We start from the raw sequence: 19,060 nt of genomic DNA on the forward strand, positions 1-19,060 counted from the left end.
GTTATAAGGGAGGAGATTATCAGTGAATAATGACTTAAACATTTGATTGCTCTACACCAATTGATCTGGCATAATCTCAAAGGATGGACTACTATTATTGTGCTTTTTTTTTGTTTCTTGCTTCTTAATGTGCACCCCGCTTGGATACCAAAACAAAGGCCTTTGTCTTGCTTCTTTATTCCCATTTAAGATTGCGCTTTTCTCTTGCCGTTTGTTGTGAAGGAATATATAAAAGCCATTCTGGTCTCTTTGAAATAATAAAGAGCGGGACAGAAAACACAACGAGTTCTCTGTTTCACTTTGGTTTTTTTCAATAGAACAAAATTGGCGAAGTGGAAAAAAAGGGAGATTGTTCACTTTATTTCTGCTGCTTTGAGTCACGTTTTCTTCAAGGCAAACAGAAAAGCAGTTTCCTTTGTGTAACAAGCCCAAGCGGGGTGTGCTTTATCCCCTGGAGACGGACAAAGTTGTGTACTTGTCACTGAGGCAGCGGTAAGACTGATGGGAAGAGAGTGAAGGGGAGAGAAAGGTAGTCTGGGGTAGAAATGAGAGAAGGAGACTGAGAACATAACGGTCAATATTTATTGAGTGAACTGTGCTTGCACCCTAGGAGCCCTGTGTCAGATCTACTGCTTTAATTGGCCAAGGATGGTCACTTACCTGGGTAATACACATCTCCTCTATTTGATTCCCATTCCCTTTAATGTTAGCGGCCCCAGACTCTGTCAGACTCTTGTTGCTGTGTGAATAAGAAACAATAACAAGTCTCACTTTCCTGGCCCTTGAATTCATTTGCGGTTTAATTCAATGGAGCTGGTGTGAATCAGCAGCTTGTGTCTAAGGGAGTGTTTGCTGTTTGTCTGTGAGGTGTTTTGCAGGACAGGAGGGATAAATGTCATGTTGTTCTGCTCTGACCGATGCTCTTGCTGAACTAGAGCTTTATTGTGTTATTTAAAAGGCTCACATTTTCTAGTTCATCTATCTGTCTGTCTGTCCGTCTGCCTATTTATCTGTTCATCAATCCATCTATCTGTGTGTCTGCCTATCTGTCTGTCTAACTGTTTATCTGTCTGTCCATCTGTCTTTGTATCTATCTATCTATTCATCTATCTGTGCTTTTGTCTGTCCGTCTATCTGCCCATCTATTTGTGTTTGTGTCCATCTGTATATGTTCATTTATCTGTTTGTCTGTGCATTTGTCTCTGTCCAACTATCTATCCATGTTCTCTGCCTATGTCTGTCTGTCTCTCTGTCTTTGTTCATCAGCCTATTTGTTCATTTGCCTACTTGTTTGTCTGCTTATTTGTTTGTAACACTTTTTTATTTGCATATTTGTTTGTCTGCCTGTTTGTTTGCCTGTTTGTTCTTCTGCCCATTTGTTTGTCCGCCTATTTGTTCATCTGCCTATTTGTTTGTCTGCCTATTTTTCATTTGCCTATTTGTCTGTCTGTCTATTTGTTTGTCTGCCTATTTGTCTGCCTATTCGTTCGTCTGCCTATTTGTTAATCTGCCTATTTGTTCATTTGCCTTTGTTTGTCTGCCTATTTGTTTGTTAGTCTATTCGTTCATTTGCTTTTTTGTTTATTTGCTTATTTGTTCATCTGCTTATTAGTTCATCTGTCTATTTGTTCACTTGCCTATTTGTTTGTCTGCCTATTTTCTTTTGCCTGTTTGTTCATTTGCCTATTTGTTTGTCTGCCTCTTTGTTCATTTGCCTATTTGTTTGTCTGCCTATTTGTTCACTTACCTATTGTCTGCCTATATCTATCTATCTATCTATCTATCTATCTATCTATCTATCTATCTATCTATCTATCTATCTATCTATCTATCTATCTATCTATCTATCTATCTATCTATCTATCTATCTATCTATCTATCTATCTATCTATCTTCATTCCATCCATCCATCCACCCAACAACATACCTAACTACGTACCTAACTAAACATTTTGCCATAAAAAACATGCCAAAGCATAAGAGAGAAGCAGTAACTGCCGGCCAACTCTCAGTATTCAAGAGGCAATTAAAATGAACAGCATGAAAGAATCATATTATAATTCATGCAGTCGCTATGTCATTAAACCCATAGCAACCAATGACATCACAATACTTAAGATGTAAGCGTTCAAGAACAGTTCATTCTTTTGACAGAAGAGACTGTCCAATGTGCTCAACCTCAGATGAAAAATTCCATTTGATGTCAGGACGAGTTCCCACGGTTTTCACTTTGAGATGGTAAAAACTGCTTCTCCTTTGACGTGTTCGCAGCATAAAAAAATGCCATCCAGTTGTACAGTGCGTGAGATGTGTATTTTGAAGTGGAAAGGATCAGAAGCCGTGCAGGGCTGTGAATGGCGACTGTGTACTCGAAGCTGTATGAAGAAAACTGCTCTCAAGGAAAAGTTAAGAATGCTTTCAGTTGTGAAACAAAATTGTTATAAAGAATGAATGAATGAAAGAATGAACAATGCTGCAATGTGGCAGGTTTCATTAAAGCTCAACTGAAATATACAGAATACTGTGCATTACAGCAGTGTTTCCCAACCCTGTTTCAGAAGGCACACCAATAGTACACATTTTCAACCTTTCCCTAATCAAACACATGAATCAACTCATCAGAGTTATCCAAAATATGCAACCCAGGCTCATTATTGATATGTACCCCTCTATACATTTCTGGACAGCACAAAATACGTCCCAGGAGGTACTTCTTTTGTAGTTTTTGTTTTTGCAAATCTGCCAGGGCTTTTTCATATCTTAAATTTCCCTTGCGAGTGCCATGCGCCTGCTGTTCTCACGTGAATCCACCAGAGGCTACTGTCTATTGACTGATCAACCGACCGACCCATCACCTGGACCAATCACCCTACAGCTGGGGTGCTGGAAAAAAAAATCTGAAAATAACAGACGTCAAATTACAGAAATTACTGGAAATTTAAATTTAGGGAATTTTCTGTAATTTAAAGGTGCAGAATGTAAGTTTGACACCCAGTGGTTCAACTAGATATTGCACTCCTGGATCAAAACAAATGCAAACGCAGGTTGCCAGGCGATAAAGCGATAAAGGGAATATTTTCCATATTAAAAGGAGTTTTAAAATTATAAAACCTTGAAATTATATATTAGAAACAGTTTCTATTTCAATATTTATTGAGTGAACAACAGAAAACTGACAATGATCACCTCAGGTACACCTCATGTGCTTTATTCAGTGGCACGTAAATGCTAACATTGTGAGTTTGAATGCCACTTTACATGACATTTATCGCCATACTACTGAAAGCAGCAGCAGATGGTTCACCTCAGATCTTGAAACTGAACTTTAGAACTAAACACGTGATTCAGCATCTACATTTAATAATGTTAAAGAGGTTTAATATGTATTAAATAAATTAACCATTAAATAAACCATTTCACGAATGAGTGCATTTCTGTGCTTCTCAATGTCTGTTTAAATTTCTGTCATGTTTCGTCTTGTGCAAACAGCCTAATTGCTTATCACTGCATTATCACTATTAACAAGCAGCTAACTAGTAGTTTATTGAGCTAAAAGTCTTTTTAATAGCTTGAGTTATACATTCAAAAAATGTGACCATAAATCATATACAGTATCTATAGCAGGTGACATTCGTTGAAAAATATTTGCTTTTAGTATGCCACTCCCACAAAATTCTATTCCACTGATGTTTTTGAATGGCCTCAGTAGAGAAAAACCATACATCTGAAGGCATTCCAGCAAACCTTGACAAGTTCTCTGCTCTTTTCAATGTTATACAAGTGTCTATGGTGGGTAAGGTTTAAAAAACGCACACACACATTCTTTAAAACTTATATCCACAGTAACTTTTTTTACTTATCATATACTTTGGTTTAAAAGTCGTTTGGGGTTGGTAGCCAAATCTATTACAGGGTAGAGTGGGCACACTGTTGTACTTTCTAAGTTTTGTGTGAATCCACTTGAAGTTCAGTGTATATTTCACAATTTCACACTTGTCTCGTACAAATATGTGGTTTGTTTTATAATTACAGTTTATAGTTTTTTTTTTTTCTTTTTTCATTATTTACCCAAAAAGAATAGAAATTTAATGTGACAACATGGCTTATATTAGAGCTGCACGATTCTGGCTAAAATGAGAATCGCGTTTTTTTTTTATTATTATTTTTAAAAAAAACTTTTTTATTTATTTTTTTCTTAAAATAAAGATCACGAAGATTCTGTAGAGGTATGGTAAAAACAAACAAATGGCACAACATCAATAATAATATGTGTAGAACTACTGGTTTCTATAAATAATTCTATTCTACTTATAATAATTATGATGTTGATATATTATGTTTGAGATATATGCTTGCAATCTGTCATATTATACAATTTTATTTACTGGTAAAATCAGACATTTGCCATTATCAGATTATATTCAACAATATATAGGCTAGAGTAGTTATACTGACATTGTAAACATTAAATTTCATGCACAACTGTGGGTTCGCTAAGAAAGAAAAAATGTATCAAATGCTTGTCGTAATCATAACTCTAAAATGTTTCATTTTGACTGCTAAGTGCTGTTCATACTTCGCGTGCGGCTCCCAAACGATCACGCTGTGCCACAAACTGAATATTATTTACAACTGTATTACCTGTTACTCGCAACATATGCAGGTTCTGTTCACTAAAGTAGACGCGCGCGCGTCTATTATTAACTAGAGCGTGCGCGACCTCTCTGTGACAACAGCTCACAGTCAGCAGCTCACGTCACGTGTGATTTCCTGGCCGCGAAAACATCATTATATGAAGACAAAAATTACATTTTTAGGTGAACTATACCTTATAAATAAAGTATGTGACTCATTTAATATCATTTGGAGGTGTCAATGTCACTGATCAACGTATGTAAAACAATGAAAAGACTTGTGCAGCCGCCTTTTCTTCTCTCCTGAACTTGAAAATATGATTGACAGAATCGTAGAAATGCTGGATTAAGATCGTCTAGGGGGTCGAATCGAGATCACGATCTTTTAACGATTAATTGTGCAGCTCTAGCTTATATGTAGGTGGGAATGCTGTTACAGGTTTTATGACAGCTTCAGTCGCCATCGTCTAAGGACAAAGTTATTTTGACATCCAATAATGACATGGCAACAATGACGTTCATAGTTTCTGCCACATTCATTCCTCCATGGCGGGGCGCCACACCAAAATTCATCCAGCCATGGATACATTACAGCTTCTCATACTCATTCTTTTTTTTTTTTTTAACAGCGCACCAAAACATATTAAAAGGAAAGTGAATTATAACAGTGCAAACTTTTCTTTAATGGTAGTAGTGCTGTGCGTTATTTGTTTAACCCTTTAAGATGACATGCTGACTGACTGATGCAGGAGGCCAGCAAACATGACGTAGCTTTTAGTTAAGATGAACACAGTTTCCATAATTATACTTTATAGATAAAGGTCTATGGCTCTGCATACAATGACTTTATCTTGCTGGAGTTTATAGCCATTTCACTTTACTTCAGGATGCATTAATGTCGCTCTGTAGGTCTGTTGGAGACATTCAGAAATATTCCTAGCAAATCTAATAAATGTTGGAGATATACTCGTCACAAAAACACGCTTAATCGCACTTCAGCAGTGTTTATTTGAGAGCGCACAAGAAAATCTGCACTTGAGCAGTGTTTATTTGAGGGGGGTGTGCAAGAAGTTTTGTGCACGAACAGAACAGAAGAAATCAGCATGCAAGCAATTACATTAATGAGATCTTGACTTGTAATACTGCACTCACAACATTTGTCAATGAAATAACGCCATACTGTAGGTATTTGGTAGATCTGTGTAAAAGGCCTGCCACCACAGCTGGAAAAATCCTAGAGGAAACACTGACGTTGATATTTGGTTGATGTTATATTTGGCTGTGTTGGAAAGTGACCAAAATCAAACGTTGAGCCAACATCTTAAACCAACGTCATAATGATTTCAAATACTGACATTTATTCGTCAGGTATGGCAACCCAAATCCAACGTCTGATAGACATCATATTGGTAACGTCCACACAACGTCAAGCTGTAACATCATTAGACATTGATATTCTACTGTTTTTAGGTTGTGTTGTAAAGTAAGACATTGACATTGGCCTGATGGTTCTGATGTTAACCTGATCTTTATTTTCAAACAAAATGCAACATCTTAAAACATTGGGGTACAACATCAATCTGATGTCATGTGGACATCCTGTGCCTGCTCAGTAGAGTATGATGCAGAGTAAAAGTTTTTTTTTTTGCAAAAAAAAAAAAAAAAAAACATCCTTTGGACAAATAAAAGAGAAAATTAAAATAATTTTAATGTAATAAATAAATAAAAAGGGACAATAAAATGTGACAATGTATGTCAAATTTTTCTCAACTATTTTTCAATAAAATTTCATTAGTAGCTCTGTCAAATAAAATACTTGTCTTTAAAAGTAATTAAATTGAATTAAGTTGACGAACATGTTGCAGTCTGTGGTGTAAAGTTACATTTATTTTAACATATTATAACAATATATTTTAACTTTCATTACATTTTTAGTGCATTATTGGTACTTTTACTCTACTACATTTCTTCAACCTGCAGCCACTACTTTATTTTTTCCCGTCTATGGGGATTAGAAAAATCAGTCCTGTTTTTCCTGTCCAATGAAATCGCATGTAGAAAGTAAATTGTATCATAATGAACTACCTCAATACATGGGCTATTTAGAAATCCAAATGTTTGGAAGCACTAAAAGTGTCCAAGAAGATGTCCAAAATCTTTACACACATTGACCCACAGACTGTTTAGATGCATGTTACTCTATGATGACCGAAATGGCCTTAAACAATAACTAAATGCAGTACAGAACACACACATGCACAAATTTCATGTAAATGTATCAAATTTTTAAAACTCAATACTCTTTTGAAAGGGCTACTTTTTACTCATACTTTTGAGTAATGTTTACAACAGATACTTTTACTTGCTCTACATGTTTATTTTTTCAGTACTCTTTGCACCACTGGTTGCAACCAGAGACTTTTATGCAGTAGTTTAAAACAATGATGGCAAATAAATAATTTTTTATGCAGTATTCCAAAATGCGAATAAAAATAGGTGGATGGAAACAGTTGGTCTAGTAGCACTTAAATGACTCAAACACTGGTCTCACTCAAAATAGACTAGTAATAAATATGGGGCATATTTAGGTCACAGTGAGAGTGCATTTTATGACATTCTGAAAGGTTTCATTGAAATAGTTTTTATTGTGCACTCAATCACATGTACCGATGTACAAGTGTGTTATTCTGTGTGAGTGACTGAGCGTTGAAGGTTTGGTAAGAGCACTGCGAGGACATCGGCGGCTTGCTTTCTGTATTTTGTGCAATATTGATTTTTCTCACTTATTATCACCAGTTCTGACACAACTTTCAAAAGACCTGAGTAGTGTGTGTGTTTGTGTTTGTGGACAGAGAGTTTGTGTGAGCTTCTGTATCAGTAAGTTTCTAATCAAACATGTGCTGTTTACAGTACATCTCATTTATAATTTCTGAGTTGGTATTTATTTTAGTTTAAGCAGTTTGGTGTAAAAGTCCTCTTTGTATCTTGAATGACAAATAACAAATAAAAAAAATTTAATCTAATATATACATTTGTTGTAATGATTTTGTATACAGTATAGCACAGTCTGCATATTGTTAATTTTACAACAACTTTTTGGCCTTAAAGTCTATATATGCATGATTCATAAGGAAAAACTCATTAATAATTAAAAACTATCTTCTAATTTAGTTTTAAGCCATTGTAATACATGGGAATACTTTGACTTTTACTGTAGTATATTACTGTATGCAATTTTTCATTGACAGATAAAATACTGACAGATAAATTAAGACAAATAAAATGCTGACTTTTTCTTTTGTTATTTCAATATCAAAACCGCTTTTAATAGTTATAGTTTTCGCTAACAATAACCACTCTAATAACTATATATGACAGAAATTCACTTGGGGCTCTATTTTAATGATCTAAGCGCAATGTCTAAGAGCTTGTCCAAATCCACTTTTGCTATTTTAAGGATGGGAAAATACGACCTGTATTCTGGCGCATGGTCTAACAGAGTTGTGCTTACTCTCTTAATAAGATATTACTGGTGTGTTTTGAGCATAACGTGCATTAAACCAATCAGAGTCTCATCTCCCATTCCCTTTAAGAGTCAGTTGAGTCGCGCCATGGCGCATTTGCTATTTACATGGCGGACTTTGTAAGTGGAAAAACTGAATGCTTCATTAGCGAGAAAACTGTTAAACAGACCAACTGCATAAGGATAACGAATGAGCTTCCTCCATTTGGCCTCTTTACCTTCTCCTTACTTTACTTTTACTCCTTACCTTAATTTTACTCCTTTACTTTCGTGGAGTAAAGAAATGGTGTTGTATGCACTCCAGTGAAGACATTTATTAGCCTACATGATAATTGTGTTTGTTAAGTGCAAAGATTTGTTTTAAAACTATTTCTAAATTCATTTTTCATTTCCAGCAAAGAATAAATAAACAATAATAATGAAATGTGGTCAAATATACAAAACATGTGTGTCCAAACACATGTCCTATATCTCCAGACGATAGTTCACCTCAGATCTTGAAAAAAAAAATAAACTGTTGGTCATTGAACTTTAGAACTGTGATATAATGCAAACAAACATATATCAGTGATCCAGCATCTACATTTAATCATGTTAAAGAGGTTTAAGATGTATTAATTAGATCATAAACTTTACCATTTCGTGAGTGAGTGCACTGAATGGCTGTGTATAAATTTCGGTTGCGTTTCGTCTGGTGAAAACAGCCCAGTTGCTTATCCCTGTTTGTCTTGTCACGTAGCGTGTTGTTAGGATATGTGGTTAAAATGTAACCTGCTCACCTAATATTTACTCTCGTAATATTTATATTATTTGCTAAATAATAACCTCATGTGGAACTCTGAATCTAGGTCTCATTTCGGAGTCTGCTACTGTCCACTGGAGGTTGCATTTTGGTCACGGATGCATGCTTTGAGAGCCTTAATGAATGAATTAATGAACGAAAAAGAAAGAAAGAAAGAAAGAAAGATGCATGCTTTGAGAGCCTTAATGAATGAAAGAAAGAAAGAAAGAAAGAAAGAAAGAAAGAAAGAAAGAAAGAAAGAAAGAAAGAAAAATAAATACAAGGTTTTCCACCAAGACAACCCGGTATGTTGAAATATAATTGGCTAAACTGGCATTGGGCAGGTTAAATGATCAAATAAAGATAGCGTTCCTTCACGGAAAACACGTTTTCAAAGCAGAATATCTGACTTCAGCATTGTTTTTCAGATAAACAAGAATGTTCATTTGGCATGTTTCTTAAATATCTCCAAACATAATATGGTATTTTTATTCTTTAGAAGAGTCAAAAACTTACATACAGCATCTTTAACACACCTCATTTTTAGACCGGCATACCCATGAGTCCACAAAGTGGCACAAATGGATTTGCTATTTAAACGATGTGGTGCAAAACGTGAAAATTACTGTGGCGCTGGTCTGAAAATAGCAACAAATTGCGTCATACACGTCTTACACCTTATTGCACTGGGTGTATGATGGGACCAAGTGTGCCGCAAGCCTGCGTTTGAGTGAAGGTCTCGGCCGTTAGATCGCCCCCTGGGGGTTGGCTGCAGTACAAGTCATAAAGCCCGCCTCCTCCGTGTTAATGAAGGAGACTTGAGCCCAAATAAAAAAAAAAATATTACACTTGCAATAAAATGTCCCGAAAGATGGTTCTGGTCGATTAAGGCACTGGTTATGGTGTTGAAATAGGTGCAGATCTTCATTTTTGTAAACAGTTTGTTTTTAGCAGTAATTTAACGCTGGGCGTATCATCGTGATTTACAGTTGTGATTGACAGTTTCTCAAAGCAGCGCGTCTGAGTTTCGGCAGGAGACTAAAGTGTTATTATTCGATTTCTGTGTTATTTTACCATGACAAAATGAGTTCAGCAGTAAACTACAGTTTCTGACATACATGATTTGTTGGAACACTGTTTATTCGCTAAGGTCAGGGCTTTTTTCAGGCTTTATTAGTTTGCTGATACATGCCTTGCCACCCAGATAGCAAAATACACTAGGGCCAGTTCCGGCTAGATTCACGCCTGCCGGAGACTTACCCCTCAGAGCTTAGACTGAATACCTCTGCTGGACCTACTCCGGATGCCTGGACTCACTGCCCGATTCCAGCCCGAGTCAATCGAGCCAGATGCGGCGGCCGAGCGAGCCCAGGACGCCGCAAGTAGGAAATGCGCTGCGGCCCAGAGCTGGCGCGATTTGAATATATAAAACCCTCATATTTGTTAACGTTATTACGTCCATTTGTGTTGATATGACAGCAAACGCATGCTGAGAAGTTCGGGGGGCGTGGTTGATTTTACATAAAGCGTTTGGTTGGAAGCTCGACTCCGCTCATTTTCGCGGCTCCTCCTCTGGCTCCATCAGACAGTCCTTCTGCGCATGTCAAGGCTCCAATTTCAGCAGTCTTTTGTGACAGTTTGTGCCCGTCAAGCAGGCGTTTTGCCCTCAAGGCGTTCAATGGGAAAAGGGGCTGTCGTGTCGTCCATATATTTTTACAGTCATTGGATGGGACCCTTCATCTGGTCAAAAGATATTTTTTCTGCTTTGTTCAGATTTTTTAAAGACAGACAACATATTAGCTGTCTTGTTCTCGAGTAATGTCTTTAACCAGTAGCAATTTAAAATGTTTCAACTTCTCTTTGAGGATTTAACATTTAATCCAACCTATTTTACATTTTCTTGCTTCAATTATTCTCATGGTCCTTGGTTTTGTCTTTTTTTTAATGTGTGTTTGTACTCCCATTTATTCACAAACATTTTAAGCTGGCTTTATGGCAGCACAATGCCCCTATTCTCTACTATTTCTTGTAGCAGAGAGAAGTTGACAGGCCTAAAATTAGTGACTGACAGCAGCAGTATAACCTGCACTTAAGTTGCATTGTTACATATGTATCTATTCTGGTTCTGTTTGTAGAGCGTATACCAACCAAACTCGCTTTTAAGAACTTAGTTTGACTCCGCTTTTGATGGTTTCTTCAGGTAAAGAATGCAGTTGTCACTCTTTTATCGCCAAAATATAGATGATTCGGAACATAACTAGCACTGATGTGTAAACATAGGAAAAAGTGGCAGAATCAATGTTTCTTTTTTCCTCACAAATACATGCATTTTATATTCTGCCGACACTTGTATACTGCAACTATTGCACAGGAAGGTCACTATTGTTTAGATTTTGGACAACTCAGGATCATTGGAGATGTGCCTGGGGCTACATCTTCCCAAGATGTCTTCGCTGCAGTCTGTAGCACTGGATCAGGTCCAATACATAGAGCACATTGTAACACTCACTATGGTTACGTCCATGCTACTTTGATGGTTAAGTTTGGGGTTGGTAGATGTTCCATAACTGTGAGGGTTGGGTTTTAGAGTTTGGGTAGGTGTAGACATTAATAACATATATTTGTTAACTTAAAAATGTAATACAAATAGTTCTTAGCAACAATCACGCACACATCCACAGTCACTATGTACTGGACCTGATCCAGTACATCATTGAGCTACAGGCTTCAGTTGTTGTTTTCACAAAACCAAAACACTAATTGTTTTCAGAATTTTTTTTTATTTTACAAATAAAACAGACAGTTTTTAAATTTTGGATGTGTCTATGAGAAGTTTTCTATCAGACCTAACCACCCCATTTCCTAAACCCAACCGATAGTGATTTCCAAAGCAAACTAGTAGAGGAAAGCTGCCATGACCACAAACATTTGCCATGATTTAACACTGCTTTTTTTATTCTTTAGGTTTGTCGTATCTGGATTCTGAAAGCATCTTTTGCTGCTCTTGAACTCTGGTCCTCTGTGTCTAAAGTCCAACGCCAAAAAAAGTGAGCTTTGGAGCAAACTAATCTTGCTGGGACAAACGTCCAAACAAAGGTAAGTGGTCAGTAGTAGTCAGAAAAGGAACAGAAGTTGTCAGCAGTTGCATACTGCCCTGGGGTGTTTGTTTTACACACAAAGTGCAGCCGGAAATTTATGGCAATGCACTTATTTGTGCTTTTCCCAAATTTGTAGCTCTAGGCATGGATTCCTTATGAGTAGGCACACAGAATCTGCGCGTGCAGAAATTTGCAGATTTTAAACCCATCATTGAGTCTATTTATTTACTTGTGTAAATGTGTACATTTTCATTTAGTTTTCAAATTCATTTCAGTAATATTATGGACTGAAATGAAAATGTTCATATGATTTGTTTAGAATACAGTTTGTAAAGTAATATTTTCTGTCTTGTAAAAGATATAATTTTTTTATGAGAGACTTGCTTTGTTTGCAAAATAAGTGGATCTAATTAGATTTGCATTGTAAACATTAAATAAAAGTTAAAAATGTTTTTTTTTTCATATATTAAGTTTTTTTAGTTACTATACTCCCAAAATCATAAAAATCATCAAAAAATTCTCTGCAGAAATAGAAAAATTTGTCTGCAGATTCTCTCTGGCCCTACTAATAAGCCATTTTTATTTGTAGAATTTATTTTTTTTTTGACAAATTCTCTTTATTTGTTTTAGCTAATAAATGGTACAGACATTGGCAGTCAATTAGGTTCATCTTGCTTAAGCAATTAATGTTACAATATTTATATGAAAAAAGTAAAATATTTTACAATAATGTAAATAATATGTTTTTGTTCATTTATGTAAATGTTATAGTTATAATTATAATTCTCTTTTTTTTTTTTTTTTTTTTTTTTTTTTTTACGTAAACAAGATGTACACTCACCGACCACTTTATTAGGTACACCTTACTAGTACTGGGTTGAACCCCTTTTTGTCTTCAGAACTGCTGTAATCCTTCATGGCATAGATTCAACGAGGTACTGGAAATATTCCTCAGAGATTTTGGTCCATATTGACATGATAGCGTCACGCAGTTGCTACAGATTTATCGGCTGCACATCTTTCTCATGCTCCTCCCCATCTCAAAGGTGCTCTATTGGATTGAGGTCTGGTGACTGTGGAGGCCATTTGAGTACAGTGAACTCATTGTCATGTTCAAGAAACCAGTCTGAGTTGATTCAAGCTTTATGACATGGCGCATTATTCTGCTGGAAGTAGACATCAGAGGATGGGTACACTGTGGTCATAAAGGGATGGACATGACACTCAGGTAGGCTTGGCGTTGACTCATTTTTTACGCCAAATTCTGACCCTAACATCAGAATTTTGCAGCAGATATCCAGACTCATCAGACCAGGCAACATTTTTTTCAATCTTCTATTGTCCAATTTTGGTGAGCCTGTGTGAATTGTAGCCTCAGTTTCCTGTTCTTAGCTGACAGGAGTGGCTCCATGAGTGGTTATTTGAGCTACTGTTGCCTTTCTATCAGCTCGAACTAGTCTGACCATTCTCCTCCGACCTCTGGCATCAACGAGGCATTTGCGCCCACAGACCTGCCGCTCACTGGATATTTTCTCTTTTTGAGATCATTCTCTCTAAACCCTAGAGATGGCTGTGCATGAGAATCCCAGTAGATTAGCAGTTTCTGAAATACTCCAGCCTGTCAGGCACCAACAACCATACCACACTCAAAGGCACTTAAATCATATTTCTTCTCCATTCAGATGCTTGGTTGAACTGCAGCAGATCGTCTTGACCATGTCTACTTTAAGTGGTTTAATCATAAAACAATTAAGTTGTCCCAAAAAAATCTCAAGAATTGTGTTGTTTTAACTCATTTTAAATAGGTAGTTTGAACAAGCAGCAAAGTTATAGTTATACACAAGTTATACACAAGGTTTTTAGGTATACAAATAGTACAGTTAATTGTCTTCATTTCCTGCGACACACTGTCATTCGGCATAGCAATGCACAAAACAGTTTAGCCACTGCAGCAATTCAAAGATATGCATAATACATAAATGCAGCTTGCAGCCTGTAGATGAGGAAAACCATGACAGAAAGAGGTGCCACACCATCCAATAAACAGCAAACGGGTTAATGAATAAATAAACAGATGGAAGCAACAGTGTTTGGTTACAGAATGTCGCCAAATTCAACCTAATTTACTGGAAGAAACAAGCAAGAATATTATATAAACAACTGCAGCAGCAAGTCACAATGAGGACTTTAAGTGCTCTCGTCAACAAGGGAATGACTAAGAGACAGAACAACAGCCCGAAATAGCACCCTAACGCCGCTGTGGAGGAGAGCTGTCTCTTTAGTTAGCATTTACTGCATACATTAACCTAACAAAGAGTGGCGACTATCATTATTGATAAACATTATGCTCAGGCCTAAGGCTATGTCTCATCAGCTCTGTTTCGAAAGGTCTCCTCTTTCTAGCCTGAAGTGAGAGAAGAATGACAGTGAGTTAACGCGAGCGGATGGATGCGTCCCTCGTACCCTTGGCTCGTACGATTGCTCTTTTGAATGCTGTTGCAGAGTTAATCGTAGCAAAACTACTTCATGTACTCATCAAAAACCTCTCTAAATTTATACAGATCGTCTGCAATACTGAGGAATGGTGGCAGTTGAGTTTAATTTGGTAGAAAATAACCAGCAGCGCGGCAGGTTTTTGTTTTGACTGTGACATCAAATGCGGAGCAGCCAAAGGTTGTAATTTCAGGTCCCAGATGGTGTCATCCATGCGCTAACACAATTGTGCCCTTGAATAAGGCACTTAACCTCTAAATTATTCCTAGAGGGTTGTCCCTATAGTGAACTTTAGTATAGTTCGGTGCTCTGTCATTTTTTTTTTGTCTAGACCCAGAAAGAAAATAGAACAGTTTCTGTTTTTAATTTTTATTTTTTTACGTATTTAAAGGTCCCGTGAAGTGCTTTGAAATGTTTCTTTTGTATTCAATGTTTGACATAAACTCAAGTGAAATATGAAAAGAAGATGGGACTTAGCTCCTCCCCTTAAACAAAACAGCCAATAGGATTTTGTTTAATCACAGCTCTGTCTGCTTGAGCTCAAGCACATTCAATAAAACAACATAATCTCACGGCCAATTTGTAACTTTTTGAAATAATGGTTAATTCATATGAATTCTTATGATCTTTTTGGTACAATTAAGTACGATTTGCTTATCCTCCAATGACGGTTGGGTTTAGGGCGGGGTTGGGTGTCACGCCTGTTTTTTTTAAACTAGAACATTTCCGTAGGACTGAACTGTATGAATTAGCCACTAAACTGACTAACCGTAAAAAACTTACATTTCCCCTGTCAGATCAGGCTAAATAAAATGCAAATGAGAAGTGTCTTGAAGGGAACAGGCCATGTCAGATACTAGAGAGCATTTGATTGGTCAAGCTTTGATTAGAAACTGAAGTATGAGGTGATGTAAAGGAAATGGTTTATTCATTTAGGTCATAGGTGTCAAAGCCAGGTCCTGGGAGGGCACAGTTTAGCCTTAACCCTAATTAAACACACCTGATCAAACTAATTGAGTCCTTCAGGCTTGTTTGAAACCTACAGGTAATTGTGTTGAAGCAGGGTTGGAACTAAACTTTGCAGAGCTGGATTTGACACCTGTGATTTAGGTGGAAGTAAGTTACCTTTAAACGGATTCATAGATGCTATCCAGACAAGTGTAATCTTAAAAGACTTAAGAATGATATTAACATCAACTGTTCTTTTTTCTTGGTGAAATCTGAAACTTCTGTTCATTTATTTTGGAATTGCCCTCAGTCAATGTCATTTTGGTGTGATGATCTTAATTGTATAAGGCAGATTTTGAATTTACATACCAGAAGGTTATCTTTGGTTTCCATCTTTATCTTTGTAAATGAATTAATAGGAAATTAAAACGTATTTCATAAACCTTGTTTTTTTTTGTTGGCCAAATTTCATATTCACAAAAGCGAGTTTTGTTAGTGTAAACTTAACTTTAAAACATACTTTGAGTCTATTAAGGGATCAACTTAAAGGTAATAAAACAAGGACTTTGATGAAGGACTTGGCTCTTGTTTGGGACTAACTGGCACTTGGCACTTGTTTATGACTGAAAACTGCTGGATTGTTGTTGTTTGATTAATGGCATTTGTTAATAAGGCTTTTCAAGCATTTAAAAAAATGTAGGTGCAAGTGACAAACAAGCTTTAGAATATTTAAGTCAGGATTTTACCTTCTAAATGTGAATTTTGTTACTGTTTTGGACACTAGATTTATTTTTGGCTAGATAATACATTGACAAAAGTAACATACTGATACTAACATCTCTTTAACTTTATTTTAAATTCACAGGACCTTTAAAGTGTCTGTATATCAGGGTTTCCAGGTTTTTGTGACAAAACTAGCCCAATGGCCAATCAAAACTACTCCAGTAAAATCAAAAACTGAAAACATCCTGGAGCCCATTCGTAAAATGCATAGTTCACACCACTGCATTAAGCACAGTTCCTTCTAAAATATTAAAATTTAAACATTATTTCATCATAAAAAATCATCTTACATTAAAATTGGATGCACGTTCAGCACTGTATGTCTGTCCCATTCAGTTAAAAGTGTAACCTTTGTGGCCAAATGCTTAAAAAGTGAACCTCAAACATGTGAAATTGATTTTAAATCAACAATATTTACAAAAATCTAAAATAAACATTGAAGTTATTCCTAATTAAATAGTAAATTGATTTGATTCTTCTTTAGATTACATACACTTTATTAGTTATTAGTTAGCTGCAATCTTGGCAAGTGAGTCCTGTCAATGGGTTAACATGAAAACGAGAATAGATTCCTGTCACTTCACAAAGTGTAATTACTCTGATTCATCTGTAAACTAACATCACAACTTCACTCGCAATAATAAAGCCTCATGAACAACTTTTTCATCTTGTTTTTTAAAATTTGTCATGTTTTGAAACCATTTCATTTTCGGATATGAATCACGCCGATTCTTTTGTAAGAAGTCAATCGTAATATCTTAGTTTCAAAGCACATGATTGGCTGTTTGCTACTGATTTCCCGCCTTCATGTGCACATGTCCAGCAGCTAGACTGAAGCTCTGCTCAAGAAGTTTGGCTAGAGGAGAAATGGTCGTGCCCAGCTAAGCCTGGTTTCTCTCGACGATCTCTTTGGTCAATTGGTGAAGTTTTGTTCCACGCCCATGACTTGCTTGGTTTGGGACTTGTGAAGCTGCACATTGATGGATTTGCTGTTTGGACTTTCAGCAGTGAAACTTAAACCACCCTGAACTAAACTGAATTTCAACTCTGAAAACTGAACTGACACTGTTTCAGTTTACTGGAGCTTCTATGTTAAGCTGTTTTGACACAATCTACATTGTAAAAGCGCTCTAGAAAAAAAGGTGAATTGAATTAAACATGCAGGATCAAGTTGATGAACAGCTTCATGGTTCCAACATAGCCTGTTTGAACTGCATGGTTTTGTTGCGTTAACTCAAACTAATCCTGAGTTTGTCAGTCACCACCATGGTACTGGCTCAATATTCAAACGAACCACTTCAGCAAAGCAATAACACCATAGATTGTTTTAATCAAACCAATCCCAAGATGCTTCAAATTAGAATGCGTCTGCTAAAGGCCAAATAATGTAATGCAGCAACTTAAAATGAATCAGCTCTTATTAAAATGCTTAGTGAATGTTGTTGAGCATTATTTAACTTGAAGTTAACCTTTGAAAACATCTCTAGCTCTGATATGTAGGGTTCATTAAACACTGGTTTGTGATACGCTGGAATCAGCCGCAGCCTGAGTGGGAAGACAAGTCTTGATCATCAACAAAACATGACTGGCATTTATGTTTCTCAACAAAAACTTAATGATCCTTATCAGAAACTTTTTCCCCACTCTAGAACCATCATCAGCAATGTGCTGTTTACTGCACAATCCATTAGAAACGCTGTTATCTAACATCACATTCAGCACTTAGCTAATTGAATCTTTCCGTTTTCTACAGACAGACAGCACAAATACCAACTGTTTGTAATTGATAAATTAAAAAGCTATATAATTCCTAAAGGCAAAACTTGAACGTCTGCAAATATGGCCAGAAGCTGACACTGCCTACTTGTGCTGAAATGTACTGGCTAGGTCGTGCATCGCTGCCTCCACTTATGATGTGATAACATCATTTTTTTGCTGTAATGCTGGCTTTGCAGATAGTGAGAGAATTGTGGGCCTCTGTGGGACTGGTCAATTGGGTAAAAGAACTGCTGCAACAAGCATTTAAGAAGTAACAGTTGGTTCTAGTGAGCAGGGAGTAGAAAACAGACTCTGATGTTTCTCAAATCAAAGCAAAATTTTGACAAGCAATCAGCATCGTTTCTTTTTTGTTCTTTACTTAAGAGAACAACTATATACAGTATATAGTATACTGTGGAAATCCCAATGCCTTCCTCCTGAAAGCAATTGCACTTATAAATAAATAGTGGGATTCAAAATTCCGAGACCACTTCATTAACAATTTCCTGTAGAATCTACAATAACTTAATGGCAGAAGTTCACCAGTAACTTACTGTAAATCAATTACAGCAAAAAGAATGTTTACATTTACAGCACCATTTATCTTTCTGGACATGTATTTACAGAGTTGTTTTTGTGTGTATGTGTGTGCGTGTGTGCATGCGTGTGTGCGTGTGTGTGTGTTTGTGTGTGTGTGTGTGGGTATATATACAGTTGAAGTCAGAATTATTAGCCCCCCTGAATTATTAGCGCCCCTGTGTATTTTCTTTCCCCCCAATTTCGGTTCTGTTCTGAGAAGATTGTTTCAGCACATTTTTAAGCATAATAGTTTTAAAAACTTATTTATAATAACTGATTTATTTTATCTTTTCCATGATGACAGTAAATAATATTTTACTAGATATTTTTCAGGACACTTCTATACAGCGTAAAGTGACATTAAAATGCTTAACTAGGTTAATAAGGTGAACTAGGCAGGTTAGGGTAATTAGTCAAGTTATTGTATAACGATGGTTTGTTCTGTAGACTATCGAAAAAAATA

General features: G+C 36.4%; 1 protein-coding gene across 9 annotated transcripts in view; it reads left to right on the forward strand.

Annotated features, from left to right (window-relative positions):
• The window catches only part of srrm4 (serine/arginine repetitive matrix 4), a 763,243-nt gene that overhangs the window by 588,946 nt on the left and 155,237 nt on the right, over positions 1 to 19,060 (forward strand). For all 9 annotated transcript variants that reach the window (XR_012406132.1, XM_073951121.1, XM_073951113.1 and 6 more), the window contains one exon: positions 11,903 to 12,034. The gene's annotated coding sequence lies outside the window, so the exon portion shown is untranslated. The remainder of the gene's footprint in view (positions 1 to 11,902; positions 12,035 to 19,060) is intronic.

The sequence above is a fragment of the Danio rerio genome, chromosome 5, assembly GCF_049306965.1.
Source record: "Danio rerio strain Tuebingen ecotype United States chromosome 5, GRCz12tu, whole genome shotgun sequence".
In the NCBI taxonomy this organism is placed as follows: domain Eukaryota; kingdom Metazoa; phylum Chordata; class Actinopteri; order Cypriniformes; family Danionidae; genus Danio; species Danio rerio.